General features: G+C 42.6%; 1 long non-coding RNA gene across 1 annotated transcript; it reads right to left on the reverse strand.

The window, feature by feature from the left end:
* Positions 1–4787: 4787 nt before the first annotated feature.
* Positions 4788–7285, reverse strand: LOC311011941. Its single transcript, XR_014596963.1, has 3 exons — positions 7183–7285; positions 6249–6343; positions 4788–6014 (listed from the first exon to the last, which is right to left on the reverse strand). It is a non-coding gene; the product is annotated as an uncharacterized lncRNA (long non-coding RNA).
* Between the last annotated feature and the right edge of the window lie 8719 nt (positions 7286–16004).

Here is a 16004-nt window from a genome sequence, read left to right on the forward strand (position 1 = left end):
TTTTGTTCTAGCCATGTTTCAGTTAAAAACATAAAATCAAGTTTAGAAGTAGTAATAAAATCATTGACTAAAAATGATTTGTTATTAAGAGACCTAACATTTAGCAGACCCATCCTGATGGTGTTACTGACAGGCTTTGAGGTTGACTTTGATTTTGAGAGAACAGGAATGAGATTGTTTAGGTTAGCTGTGTGTTCAAGTTTCCCAATGTTTACTCTCTTAGTAGTCACAACAGGAATGCAGAAGGTGCCATGTTTTGATGTAGGCGACCTTGGGTCCAGCTGATAATGCGGTCTACTGCTGAACCCTTTTCTGTCTCAGTAATATTCAGGGCTGCTGTCAGGGTGGGGAGGGGGTGGCCATAAGGGAAGAGGTGGCCATAAGGGAAGAGTCTTGAAAGAGGGGGTCCTGGATTTTAGTGACTTAGTTGCAGTCTTGGGTTTTAGTGACTTAGTTGCAGCCTTGGAAGAGGGGCTCTTGGGTTTTAGTGACTTAGTTGCAGCCTTGGAGGGGGTCTTGGTTTTTGGTGACTTAGTTGCAGCCTCGGAAGAGGGGGTCTTGGATTTTGGTGACTTAGTTGCAGTCTTGGGAGAGGGGGTCTGAGTAGGGCGGGGGGTAGGTGGGGGTAGCTCCTGGAATTCCAAGGGGGAGGAGGGGAGAGAAAGGTTTATTGGAGGGAGGGAGAATGACGAAGACCTGGATTGGGATTTGGGGGGGGTGGGTGAGGGATCCACATGCAGTCCTCCTTCGACGTTGATAATCTGAGAAGGGTGGGGGGTAGGTGGGGGTAGCTCTTGGAACTCCAAGGGGGAGGAGGGGAGAGAGAGGTTTATTGGAGGGAGGGAGAATGACGAAGACCTGGATTGGGATTTGGGGGGGGTGGGGGAGGGATCCACATTCAGTCCCTCTTCGACGTTTCTGATAATCTGTGTTTCGTCTTCCCTCTTTGTTGGTTCCTCTCGTCTCTTGTCCTTGGTGACAGATGGATGACGCAGGCAGTAAGACATGTTGGTGATGAAAAGCTTTGCCCCCAGCTTATTTAGGCAAAGTCCGTTTGTCTTAAAAAGATGCCTGCGGTCCCAGAAAAAGCGGAAATTGTCAATAAAATGCATTGGGCGAGCAAGAGATGCAGTTGCGAGCCATTTGTTGAGCCAAAACAGTCTACTGAATGTCTCCACTCCTCTCCCGGTCGGGGGCAGAGGGCCACTGATGAAAACCTCAGCATTCACAGAGCTGACTGTTTCAAAGAGTTTGTTGAAGTCTTCTCTCAACTCTCTTGATTGTTGTTTTTCAATGTCATTAATTCCAATGTGCAGAATGATATTTTTCACAGTTGGGTGTGCAGCCACAATTTCCAGGATTCTTTTTTCCAAATCAGACACCGTATCTTTCGGAAAGCAGAGTACTTTGATGTTATTACTGCTTTTCATATCTTTTACAGAAAAGTCACCCACAATCAGATTTTCAGGCCCTGTCGTTAGCTTTCTCTGTGGCTTTAAGTTAGCAGGTCTTACCCTGCTGCGTGATGGTGGGGGGTTATCCAGGCAATCAGAGGGGGATCCATGGTCCTGCAGCAGTGGAGCAAACCTGTTCTTTAGTTGAACAGTTGTTTGCTGGGGAGGTTTCTTGGTAGCTCTCCTCTCCCCAGCTGTCCGCTGCTGTGTCCTACGAGGCAGTGGGGTTGAGGAGACGCTGTGCCTGGATGGAGATGGTAACGCAGGCCAGCTGGTCAGATCACAGATATCGGGGCGCTGGGTCCTGCCAGATATCCGTTCTCCCATGTCACAGGGAGATGGTCTTCTCTTTGGCTTCGCACCAAGTGTGTTCCAGGGAGGATTATCGCTGGTAGATTTATTACCGTGTACAGGATCCTCCCGTTTCTTCATAGCTTCATTATAGCTAGTTAGCTGTGTTCTAGCATGCTCCTGTCCACTGTTTTGAGTCAGTGCTAGAGTGGTGTTGTTCCCACAAAGTCCATTCACTTCTACATTTACTTCTAACCAATTAATTTTTGTTTCCAGCAGTAAAATCTTCTGTAGGAGTTTATGGTAATCTTCCGTAGAGAAGGGAGGCATCTTCTGCTAATTACCTTTAGCAGGCTCAGGCTTATCTTGTTTGGTAGGCCTCCTCGCGTAGCGTTGAGGAAGTCGTAAAAATATTGAAAAATGCCCGTTTTATCTCAAAGAAAATATAATCCCACTGGTTTTGTAAATATCCAGGAGCTGCTGCTCTTTGTTTCTTATTGAGGAGAAGCAGATAGCAAAAAATAGCAGAAAATCGCAGGCAGGGGTGAGAGCAAAGAGGAAAAGCGTCTGCACTGTAGCAAAGCCGGAAGCAAAATGAAGTCCACCATCTTCTTGAAAACTCTAATTTAGATTTCTTATGCCTGTCAGAGACATGGTTACACAGCAATTCTCCATCAGCTGCATTGCATGTGCCAGGCTATAAAATCTTTTGACAAGATCGATCTAATGGCAGAGGGGGTGGAGTCATGATTTATATCAGAGATCATTTTAAATGTCAACAAATATGCTGGCCTTTTAATCATGACTTAGAATGTCTAGGACTGAATGTAATGCTCTCTCCTGAAATGTCTTTCATGCTTATTGTCATATATCGTCCACCTTCTTCTAATAATGATTTTTATACCACATTTAAAAAACTGCTTCAAGCATGTGATTTAAAAAAAGAAGTAATACTATTATTATTATTACTATATTTTCCGGGCCTCCACCTCCCAAACAAGTGTCTCTTCTCCGTTTCTGAAAAGTTACATTTCTTCGCTATTTTTATGACCTGTCGCCATGATTAACCACACGGAAACGATTGCATGCTGGCTCATTAATATGGTAAAAAGTGCGCGTGTACAGGGCGGGATTCAGGTACGCACACTTGTAGGTGATCCTGTGATTTATAAAGGGAACATTGCGTACAGCTTGTGTGCGCACAATTTTAATGAGTAATCTAATTGATTACTTATCTCATTATTATAACGCCGTCATCGTTACTGCAAAAACATGTGTCGCGTTACCTCATTGAAAGCAGAAAAAAAATGTTACGCTATAGTAAACAGAGACGCGTCAAGCACAGGACCAAGCGGAAAACGGCCGCTCAAGCTGAAGCCTGTTTCCCTTAGTTTAGACCGCCCACAAGCTCCTCGATTGGCTCTGCCGTTTCTTGTGTGATTGGCCGTCCCCGCTGTCACTCCATCTTGCTTGCACACCGACGGTCTGCTAGTCTGCGGTCAGGAGTCCTACAGGAGTCCGCTACTGTAAGTTGGGAGTTTGTTCTGCCTGGTTCACGTCAGCTAGAAGGATTGTAATATCAGAGGTTTCATTTACATTTACGTTTGAATCGGTGTCCATGTGCGTGCGTGCGCACGTGCGTGTGTATGTGTGTTTGGTAATTAGACGCAGCCAGGATGTCTAAAAAAAGAGAAGTGGACACAAGAGACTTCTTTAGAAGTCAAAGTCTAAGTTACTCAAAGAAATGCGTTACATCCATCCTGCAACACCTTCACTGGCTCCCAATAAACAGCATATCCACTTCAAGATCCTCCTCATCATTTACAAAGCTCTCAATAATCTGATCAATAAAATGTATTAGTATTATTGTTGTTATTATTACTATTGGATTAGAATTGGTTGGTTAATGTTTTGCTACATGATTTTCCAAAAGATAGTGTGATTTTTACCAATCCACTCTATAAGCATAGTAATTATAAGATCTCCACTAAAATGGTTTAGATTTGTGCACTGTGGATTTCTGTTTGTAATGTATTGAGTATCCATTTCATTATAATACTCAGATTTATCATAAATAATTGAACATGCACATGTATTTTAAGTTCCGTCAAAGAGGGATGGAGATGGGGTCCAAATTATTTGACACATCAGTATTTAAAAATTATTTGAAAGTAACGCAATTGTTACTTTCCAAAGTAACTAGTTACTTTTAGAATATGTAACTCAGTAACTACTTTATTTACTTTCTGGGAGAAGTAACTAGTACTTTAACTAGTTACTTTTTTAGAGTAACTTGCCCAACACTGTCTATCACAGGGCTGACACGTAGAGACAGACAGGTAACCAGTCTATCACACGGCTGTAGAGACAGACAGGTAACCAGTCTATGACAGGGCTGACATGTAGAGACAGACAGGTAACCAGTCTATGACAGGGCTGACATATAGAGACAGACAGGTAATCAGTCTATCACAGGGCTGACTGTGGGAGGAAGCCGGAGAACCCAGAGAGAGCCCACGCTAACAAGGGGAGAACATGCAGACTCCACAGAGAAAGAACCAAGGACCCTCTCGCTGTGAGGTGACAGTGCTACACACTACACCATCGTGCGGCCACCCTTTTTTAATACATCTATCCATTATCAATCAGGCCTTGTTGATTTGAGAGTGACTGTTCCTGAGAAGAGTCACAAGGTGATGCTGTTGTCACATCATATAGCAAAGAGAAAGTCTGCAGAAGCCACCAAGAGATAATACGTTTGTAGGGAACTATGGTCATGTGAGAAAAGTCACATCTGATATTAGAGAATGAATTAACAACACACATGTTAAACTGAAGACAGAATGAACCTGATACAACTGGGAGAAGAGTGAATAAATAATAATTACAATACCTACAGGATCATGTAGACACTGTAAGATTAATTCAACCTGACAAAAAAAGGCAAAAAAAAAATCCACGGAATTTCATTTTTACTTAATTTCTGTATTTTTTATTGACTTCCTATCTCTAGTTGTTAATAATCAAAGATGGCGCCAGCGAAAATGTCTCTCTTGAGGCTTCCAGACCAGAGTCAATGAACAAATGCAAGATGTTACGATGACAATCATGTCCACTTCTTAAATACAGTCATTTTAAAATATAATTTTAGAAGTCTAGAAAGTCTCAGTTTGTCCTATTATTTGGTTTAATGTGAAAGCACTAAGTGAACTCTCACACAACGTACGATAGCAACGTAGCCGTTAGCTTAGCTTGCTAGCTAGCTAGCTAACTTAGACATGTCCCATCACAAATATATGGTTGTTTTACCTCATTTGTTTTATCTGAGATTAGCTAACCTGTTGTTAGTGTGAGTAACGTTACATCCCAGTACCAAACACACAGACAGAGACGTCACTTACCACACTTTTGGGTGTGTCGTCTTTCTAATTATGTAGTTTGACAGTACTTATACTTATCATACTTCAACAATTATATGACAAATTGAGACCTTCCTGACTTTTAATCATGCAGAGAATAATCCACAACCATAGCAACGAATAATAATCCACAACAAAATATGTTTCTCTCCAAAGGTAATTGACAATGCAGTTTGGTTAGAGTAGCTTGGGCATTCACACAGCAGTGTGCCAACTCCAACCCGCCATCAAGGTTGACCGGCCTATCGATCAGTTTACAAATAAATACAATTTAAAACCTGAAGAAAAGCAAAAGATATCCTGCAAATAATAGCTATTTTACCAGAATTATTCATATATTTCCCTGCAAAGCAATAGACAAATGCATAGCTGACAATGTTGCAGTTTAAAAATAGGCTTTTCTCTATCAATAATCCGTGCACTGTCAGTGAAGAACATGTGATGTATACATTGGTGTATTGTATGGGCAGGCGAGGCGGAGCAGCACCCAGCAGCAGCCAGTTATTGAGACAATCAGGGTGAAAGTGAGAAATGTACACAAATTATTATATTGTGATTGATTCCCATGCATGCTGATCAGAGAGAGTACTCTGATCAGCATGCAGAGTATTTATTTTTTAATTACTTTAATTTTAAGTACAAAGTTCCTGAAAGTTGTGTAACAGCTGCAGGTTTTTTTTCCTACCACACATGGTGGAAATATTCTGAGGTCATGTATTTTTGTCTTTCTATGTCTGCAGATGGATGTTTGTCAGATTGTGACCTCAAACCTTCGCGCTGCTGCAGCCTCGTTTCTTCTTCTTTTTCACCTCATGCACATCCTGTTGCCGACTTCCTGTCGGTGGTGAAGCTGCAAACAAACAAATAATTACTGTGAGAGTTGAGTCTTGTGGTTACAGTGGGTCAAATTCTACCTTCATCATGATGATGATGATTTTCACACACACACACACACACACACACACACACACACACACACACAAATAAACACACACACATATGTATATATATATATATATATATATATATATATATACATATATATATATATATAAAAAGAAAAAAAAAACCTTTGGTCACTTACTGTTGGTGCCACATCTTCACAGAGAGCTAGCATCGTGGATTCATACCGGAGCAAGCTGACCTTGAGAGGCGGTCATCAGGACCGAGGAGGTGGACCTGTTGACCATGTTATCTAGCATTCTTATTTACATTCCTTCAACAATTTAGCTTATTTACCAACATCACTGACTTTTTTTAAAAGTCTCTTACTGTTTTTCAATATTACAACAAAGACAAAGAAGTATAAAAAGCAAACAAACATAATGAACAACTAACAGATTTGACTCCTATTAATGGGATTGACAAGATGTCCTGAAATATGAAATGCTGACCAGGATGAAGCCAACTCTTCTCTTCATGATGATGACCTTCATTCATGAAAGCCAGATTACACTTGATGTTTTACTCTCTCTGAGAGTAAAAAACTTTTCGTTTATCTGCTCTTTATTCACTCTATATTCACTGTAATGAAAATACTCACATAGATTTTTTATAAATCATTAAAAATATGATTAAATATGATATTGTACTTTACTGGCAACCTGTCCAGGGTATCCACTGCCTTCACACAGTGTGGTAGATTGTGTTCTTACCCAAGAACAGATCACAAATAAGAAAACTGGTTAATGTCAGAGTTTTGTGAAAACTGCGTGAGTAGTTTTTAAGAAGAAATTTCGCTTGGTGAATGATGCCCAATATACCTATTAAAATATCAAGACTAAAAGCAAAAGCTGAAGTCTAGTGAAAAGTTAATTAATTATATCATAATAATAATTCTGAATTGAATTTGTATAGCACTCTCCAAAATACAGTGAAGTCTTCTGTTGGCTTCATCCTGAGCAGCTGTTTGTACGTCACACCTGAATATTGACATGTCACATAGGAACATTGTGAGCTGCTCCACTGGAGGTTTTTATGGTTTATATATACATATCGTGCTGATTCTGACGCCACACCTGATGATGTGTCTTCACCTCAGCACCGCCTGACCTTGATCTCCACACCCACACACATCCTGTCCCAGCAGGCTTTGAGGCACAAACCAGTGCTGCCTTCGTCTGTGACGCTCCGTGCAGCTCGTCCTCGCCGAGCGACCACATCCTGTGGAAACAGTGAGAAAGAAGATTTTCCAGCCACAGCAGCAGCCAATCAGATTGCAGATTCAAGTGCCCCCACAGACTGACACATAAAGAAAGTATGACATGTTTACTGTAAAACATGTCATACTTTCTTGAATATTAGTTACATGTAAACACACAGTGGTGTTTAAATGTTACTAATATTCATTGCTTTTCTCTTTTTATGCTCTTGTCTGACATTCATTCATGTATTTATTTCACCACATTCATTCCCTTAAATGCATCAGTTTCTTATAGCTTTATTACTTTTAGCCAATAAACAGTGTTTGAGGGACTTAAGTGACAAAAACACAACAAGTCATGTTTGAAATCACCCCAGAATATCATTGTAATAGAAAATAATTAAAGGCTCATTTAATGTCTCATGTTCATTTATATCAGAAAGTGATAAGCATTTAACCAGATTTGGGTGAGACATTATTATTACTGACAAACAGCTAAATACCTCCCCTCGGACTGGGGGGAGCCCCGGCACCAGGGACAGCGATCGTTTGCCCACAGACTGGCTGGGTGAGATAATTGACAACCAGTTCTATCACTCACAGCTGCTCCATACCTGGCAATAGGACACAGGTCCATTCCACTAGTCACTTCACCCTCTGTATAAAGCACAGTTTCTCCCCAGTCTCAGTTGGGCCAGGCACTCCAGCGAATGAGGAAACAGGAGGGAGGGCCAGAGAACAGAGAGCAGACAGGGAGCCTGGGAGACACTTTGGACTGGTGGAACCGGGGCTGACAGGAAGCCCAGGCCTGAGCCACCAACAGATTCAGGGATGATTATTATTGACTGGGTGGAGAAGGACACCTCACGCTGAAAATAAAGAACCCAGTCCGGGAAGAGCTTACATTGGACTTTGGCCCCACCCCCGTCTCCCCACCTTATCGAATAAAGACTCTTTTGGATATTCACCTTTACCAACTGTGTTGCTGGCATTCTGTTCCAACCCCAAGTGTACCCCAACTAGGCCAGACTTCCCACAATATGTGTAAAGTAAATCACAAATCAATCATATATTTAAAAAAAAAAACAAATCCAAATTAATGTAAACAACACACACACTTCTTCTGGATGACTTTCCTTCTTCACTTCCATTAGTTTGTTGTTTCTTTTTCTTGGGAATGCAAGTTGAATGGTTTTCTTTCTCTGCCTGTTGTTCCTCCATTGTGAGTCAGCAGTAATGAAATGTACCTGGTCAAACACTTTAGACTAGAGGGAGCCTGACTCAGCAGTTGGAAGTTACTGATTTCCGATTACAAGTAAATGCAGCATACGCTTCCGTGAGTAGTTATATCTTATTATTCTTTGTTGAGGGGTCGGTCACCCAACAATTTTTTGTCATGAAAACAGCAATGTTTCATATAAAAATATGCTGTGGTGTATATTTATACATACAGCACCACATTCATTTTTATATTTTTGGTATTTTATTGCGGGAGGACAGCGTGAAAGTGAAAGGGGTGAGAGAGAGGGATGACATGCTTTAAAAGAGGGCTGGAGGTCAGATTCAAACCTGGGACCGCTGCAGGTAACCTCGGTACATGAGGCAGTACTCTTACCACTGAGCTATCAGCGCACTCAGCACATTAATTTAATCAATCAGATCTAGTATTGCTCTTATGATTGGAACATTATACAACTATTAACTTACGCATTCGCACAGTCGGCGAGTTTTTGTGACTGGAGCAGATGTTCGTCAAGGGGGTTCTGCCATGTTGACTGCAGAGTCATGTTAAAATAAATTATATCGCTGGGGGGGTTATGCATATTGAGGGATAATAATGGGATGATAAGAGCCTGGAAGATGTACAAATCAGGCTTTAAAAAAATGTAAATAAAAACTCTCTAAACTCTTAGATTGAATGTCTCATCGTAGTTAAGTGACATGTCACTGCTCTCACAGCCTCCCACACTCAACCATTAACCAGGAGACGTCAGAGGAGTTCCCACCTGTCAACCCCCTGCTGTGTCATGGTGAGCTCCGTTGGCTTGTGTATCCAGCTTCAGCCTGAAGATCCACCTTTATTCCTGGTTAACATGCTGCTAAGTCCTGCCTGCTTTCCATCTTCACTAGAGACTCCCATTCAATGAGAAAAATGTATGTGAGTGTGTGCAGGGGGGGGGGGGCTCAAGGAGCAGGAGCAAGTTTGGTGATGGGGAACTCTCCATTGCTCCAATTGTGACACAGCTCTGATGGTGGCCACAAAGGTGTTGAATCTGGAAGTTTCATTCTTTATGTATTTCAGCACCGATGTGCTGTCAGTCCAAAAAAATGATGGTTCAAGAGGGAGTTCGATCTCCTCTTGCATCATGTGATCCATCCGTACAGCTACAGCAGCTGCTGTGAGCTCCATTCTGGGGATGGTCACAGGTTTCAGGGGAACAACTCGAGCTTTTCCCATGAGGAAGGCACAGTGAATTTGTTAGTGCTGGTTCATCATTAAAAGGTAAGAGACAATGCCATATCCATTTACGCTAGCATCAGCAAAGTGATGAAGCTGCGATGAGACTGGCTGTGCAAAACCATCAGGTTTAAGACATCTTCTAAACTTGTAGTCTGATAGAAGGCCCAAGTCTCTCAACCAATTTGACCATGTTTGTTCAAATTTTGGGCTGCACGGTGGTGTAGTGGGTAGCACTGTCGCCTCACAGCAAGAGGGTCCTGGGTTCGATTCCTAGGTCGGGTTCGAGTTAGGGTTCCTTCTGTGTGGAGTTTGCATGTTCTCCCCATGTAAGCGTGGGTTCTCTTTGGGTTCTCTGGCTTTCCCCCACAGTCCAAAGACATGCAAGATGGGGATAGGTTCATTGATGACTCTAAATTCCCCGTAGGTGTGAATGTGAGTGTGAATGGTTGTTTGTCTCCACATGTTAGCCCTGTGATAGACTGGCGTCCTGTCCAGGGTGTACCCTGCCTTCACCCAATGATAGCTGGGATCGGCTCCAGCCCCCACGTGACCCTGAATACAGGATAAGCGGTAGACGATGGATGTTCAAGATTTTCGTGAATCTTCTCATCCCATCCAAGCTTCAACCTGCAAAACTCCTGCAGGATCTGTCTAGCAGGTAGGATGACAGGGGCCTCCATACCCAGTGGATCATACACAGAACTCACACCGATAGAATCCCATGCCGAGTGATCGTTTTTTCAGGCAGCTTGATCTTGAATCTGAATGAGTCTGTCTAAAGGCACCATTGTACACCACTCTTTCGACAGGCAAAGAGTCTTGTTCAAAATCCACATCCTTGACCTCTTTAGCTCAATCCTCCTCTGGTATTGAGAGAGAAAAAAAAATACCCTTACCTATAGCACTCTGATCGTAGCACTGTTGCTCTTGAAGTACTAGTTTACTCAGATGAGGACCTAACACTTGTTCTATTTTTTAGCTCTTACTTTATCAGCAATGATACGTTGTGGTTTCTTTGTTTCCTTCTTTTTGACAAATGTACTTATTGTAAGTCGCTTTGGACAAAAGCGTCTGCTAAATGACCTTTAAAACCTCCTGTAGCACATCACGTTGTAAGGTCCTTAGCAAGTGTGAGAGCTTCTTCTCCACACTCTACTGATTTGAGTCAATCATCCACGTCAAAGTTTCTGAGCACTGTTGTGATGGTTTCTGTCTTACACTTGCCAACATTGTAAGAGCAAAGTTAGTGCAACTTGGTGAGGATGTTGCTCCAAATATGTGCACAGCCATCTTGTATGCTTCCAGTTCCTTTTTCACATTTCCATCAGGCCACCATAGAAACTGAAGGTCAGCATCTTCCATCGGCACTTTGATCTGATGGAACATTGCTTCAATATCGGCCATAAAGGCAACAGGTTTCTGTCGAAAACTTGTGAGAACGCCAATGAGACTACTGGTTAAGTCTGGACCTTGGAGAAGCTTGGCATTGGGACTCGCACCTCAGTAAGTAGCACCACAATCAAATACTACCCTCAGTTTGAGTTTTTAGGGTGGTACACCCCATGGTGTGGTATATACCAAACTCACTTGCTCTGGCTTGCCTTAGCCTTTTCCTCAGGTGACACTGGAACAGCAAACCCTTGCTGCTAATAACCATACATGGTTCCAGGGCCTTCGGTACATTGCTGCCAATCAGCAGGCCAATGTCAGCATCGATCTGAGGGAGCTTTACCTCTCTTAAGTACGACCATTGTTCCATATCCGTTTCAGTAAGAATGCCTTTTTGTGTGTAAGTATCTGGGAGTTCAAAGAATGTTCCGCTTTCCAGGCTGCTTATTTCTTGACCACAGGCAACCGATGTCTTGACAACTTGTTGTTGTCCATTGTACGTAGAAGTATGTCAGTTGTCCTTCCAGTCATCTGAACCTGCTGGAGGAGTGACTCCATACAAAAGGAGTCAGTACTTCCTGGATCTAGGAAAGCGTACATTTCAATCACTTTGTTACCTTTTTTGTTTTTTACTTTCACGGGAACGACAGGCATGATGGATTCAGATGTGTCAGCCCCAATATCATTCTATCTATTTTCTATTTCCACAAGAGCACTCGTGATTGTCTTCTCCTTGTTTTCTTTGTAGGTGCTTGCTTCTCTGTTGGTGCTGTGCAGTGGTGGGTGCTTGAGTAAACATACTTTACAGGGAAGTCTCTTTTTACATCCTTTGCTCATATTCCCTGGTTCCAGGCACACAAAACATACACCTTTTCTTTTGAGGAACTCCAGACTTCCAGATGTGCTTTGCCGTGTGAAGACGTGATTGTGGACGCTCTGTGCAAAAGTAGTCAAACATATTAATATCGCCAAGTTTATACCATTTTGAGGGGGCTCGTTGAATAAGATTCAGTTTTAGGAACAAACGAGTGCGCTCTCAGTGCAATTTATGATCGTAAATGTCCAAACGACAGACTCGAGCTGGCGCAGAAAAGCTGCAGGCAGATAGCAACCCTACCCCCTCAGCTAGCAAAGGTAATGTTAGCCCAACACATGCCGACAACATACCTCAGTGGGCTACAGATATGATGTCCGAGATTAAAAAAGCCAACACTGGGATTACGAAAAACAGAGAGGAGACTAAGACTGAGATCGTGAGATGCAAAGAAGAAGTAGAGAAAGGAAGAAAAGAGAAAAATGGGCTCAGAGTTTTGAAGATAACACTAAAGTTCAGTTTGAGTTGCTACGTGAGGAGGTGAGGCTGATAACGACACAACTTCCAGTCTGGCTAACGAGACAGAAAAAAGAAGTGGACGCTACGTTGAATGATCAGTCTGACAGTATAACCAACGTGGAGGCCAATCTTAAGGAAATGGAGGAGATACTGAATTTGAAACAACATTCGTGTCGTGGGGGTAAGAGAAGGGGCCGAGACTAGCAGTAACACTGAAGCTTGATCGAGCACACCGAGCACTTGGCAAGACGAGACGGGAACGGAGTTCCACCGAGAGCCTTCGCTGTGAGATGTCACTACTATACAGAGAAGGAGGAGATACTGAAGAAGGCGAGGGAAATGGAGAAAAAAACGGAGGGTTGGAGTGGACAGATTCACATCTTCCCGGACTACACCCAGGAGGTAAACAATAAGAGAGCAGCCTTCAAAGAAGCAAGAAGCCTCCTGCAGGCCTGCAAGGGGATCAGATATGGGCTGCGTTACCCAGCAACCCTGGTGATTACACCAGAAGGGGGACAAACAAAAATCTTTGAGAGCCCAAAACACGCGGTGGAGTACATCAAGAAGACACTGAATCCTGAGTGAAGCATATGGACTGGTTTGAGCTTGGCTAAGTAGAAGTTTATACATGCTAACACTGTTGAAATGACATTAATGTCACAGGCAGGATATTGTTTACTGGATTTGACAGTATTGACAAAGTAATATTTTATTTCACTCGTTGCATATTTAAGAGCTACTGTGGCCCAGCCCCTGCCTTTATTTTATTTAAGACTTAAGAAATGATTGTTCCTCCTTGACCATTGTTGCCTACTCTCTATGGTATTGCCTTTTATTTTTAAGGACCTTGCTGTTATGAGCGCCCCCTGCTCTTCTTCTTTTTTTCATGAGGTGATTAAGTTAAGGGGGTGATAGTATACTTTTAGGATCAAGGGGTGTTATGCACGGAGCTGCACACGGTAGGCTTGGTGTGCAGGAGATGGTGGACTGGTTGGCCACGAGAGAGCTAATTTAAGAGCACTTTGTTTGGGTTTGTGTTCATATATGTAAGGTGTGAGCTAGTGATGTCCAAATGAAGCTTCGTGAAGCATTTTCTTTATTTTCTGAGCCCAATAGATGGCGCTCTCTGTTCAACAAAGGGTTGAAAGCAATGGAAATATATTGGCCTTCAACCCTTTGTTGAACAGAGAGCGCCATCTATTGGGCTCAGAAAATAAAGAAAATGCTTCCGAAGCTACATTTGGACATCACTACTGCTAGGGAGATAGAGAAGGCGATTCGGAATATGAAGACAGGCAAAGCGCCGGGCCCTGATGGGTTACCCAGTGAGTTTTATAAAACATTTGCTCCCAAACCGATACCCTTGCTTTGCAGAGTAAATAAGGAGGTCCTTGATAAAAAAAAAGCTCTGCCTCAAACAATGTCACAGGCTTTGATCTCTGTACTCCTTAAGAAAAATAAAGACCCACTTAAATGTGAATCATACCGCCCAGTAAGTTTTCTTGGTTGTGATTATAAGATATTGACCAAAATATTGGCAGCTAGGATTGAGCTTGTTAAGTAAGATAATACATCCTGATCAGACAGGGTTTGTAGCTGGTAGACAACTCTCCAGCAATCTCACATTCTCACTCTAACATTGTGCCAGAGATTGTGATATCCCTAGATGCCCACAAAGCCTTCGATAGAATAGAGTATTTCTATCTATTCCCAGCCCTCGAGAGATTCGTATTTGGTCCAAAATTTTGCTCGTGGATTGAGATAATTTATGCGAACCCCCAGGCTATGGTAAGAACAAACAACATAAAAATGGTAAAAAAGGCCTCATTTATATAGCGCTTTTGTCCAAAGCACTTTACAGTAATGACTGACCCATTCATTCACACATTCACACACCGACGGCGGAGTCAACCACGCAGGGCGACAACCAGCTCGTCAGGAGCAATTAGGGTGAGGTGTCTTGCTCAGGGACACCAGGCACTCAGCTAGGAGGAGCCGGGGATCGAACCGGCAATCTTGCGGTTGCCAGCCAACCTGCTCTACCTCCTGAGCTAAACCCCCCAATACAATATCTGAACCTTTTTCTCTGTTCCGGGGAACAAGACAGGGGTGCCCCTTGTCACCCCTGCTCTTTGATATGGCAATTGAGCCCCTTGCAATAATGCTGAGACATGCTGCTGAACTGGGAGGAATACAAAGGGGGACACAAAACCATAGGCTGTCTTTATGCTGACGACCTCCTCCTTTTCCTGTCGAACCCTGTCACTAGCATCCCGGTGGCCCTTGGTATTATCGAAGACTTTGGGATGTGTCGGGCTATAAAATTAACTTAGAAAAAAGTGTCCTTTTTCCAATTAATAAACAGGTGAGGACACTTTCATTCCAGGCCTATCCCTTTGCAACATATTAGGACAAATTCACCTATCTAGGTGTTCATGTAACCAGTAAATACAAATATTTATTTGATCATAATTTTAAAGTAACATTGGGTAAGGCAAAATAAGATATGGAATGGTGGTCATCCCTCCCCTATCATTAGCAGGGAAGATAAATTCTGTTAAAATGAATATAATGCCGCGGTTCCTCTATCTGTTCCAGACGATACCAATTTTCATTCCTAAATTATTTTTTAAAGAATTGAATAAAAGTACATCTACCTTTTATTTGTAAAAAAAAAAGTCCTCAGGATAAGAAGAGAGTTCCCTGAGAGACAGAAAGAAGAGGGAGGCCTGACCCTACCAAATTATATGCACTATTATTGGGCTGCTAATATACATAAACTGTTACTCAGAGCTGGATGAGGATGAAACCCCAGTGTGGGTACATATGGAAAGATATGCACCTAGCCCGGTGTCCCTACACTCCATGGTCTGCGCTCCTCTGCCCTTAAGCAAACACCTTTACACGAACAACCCTGTGGTATATAATTCTCTGAAAATTTGGGTCCAATTCAGAACAGATTTTAAAAACAGAAATCACTTGTTTTCCCCTGCCCTTGGGAGAACAGCATTTAGGGAATGGTATAGAGCTGGGGTGGAATGCGTCAAACATCTTTTTAAAGATGATATTTTCATGTCTGCTGCTCAGCTGGAAAAGGACTATGGGATCCCCTCCAAGACTAATTACTTTAGACATTTCCACGTTCGAGATTTTGTGAAAAAAACTTTCAGCCCATCCCTCGAGTTACCACAAAGTGGATGGATAGACGGGCTGCTGGACATATATCTGACTCTTAACGGTCATGTGAATATTCAGAGGGTGGCTTCCCCTTCCCTGGATAGTGTAAAATGGAAGTAGGAGGAAGAATTATGGTTGGACACATCGGATGTTGACGTGAGATGGGCAGTGGAACTAATACACTCTTCTGTATAGTGAGACACAGATTGATACAGTTCAAGGTGTTGCACAGACTTCACTTATCAAGGGACAAACTGGCAAGAATGTATCAGGGGGCCGATCCGACTTGCCCCAGATGTAAACAGGTGCCAGCCGACTTATGCCACATGTTCTGGTC

This window comes from Eutrigla gurnardus (assembly GCF_963514095.1).
Source record: "Eutrigla gurnardus genome assembly, chromosome: 4".
NCBI classification, from domain to species: Eukaryota; Metazoa; Chordata; class Actinopteri; order Perciformes; family Triglidae; genus Eutrigla; species Eutrigla gurnardus.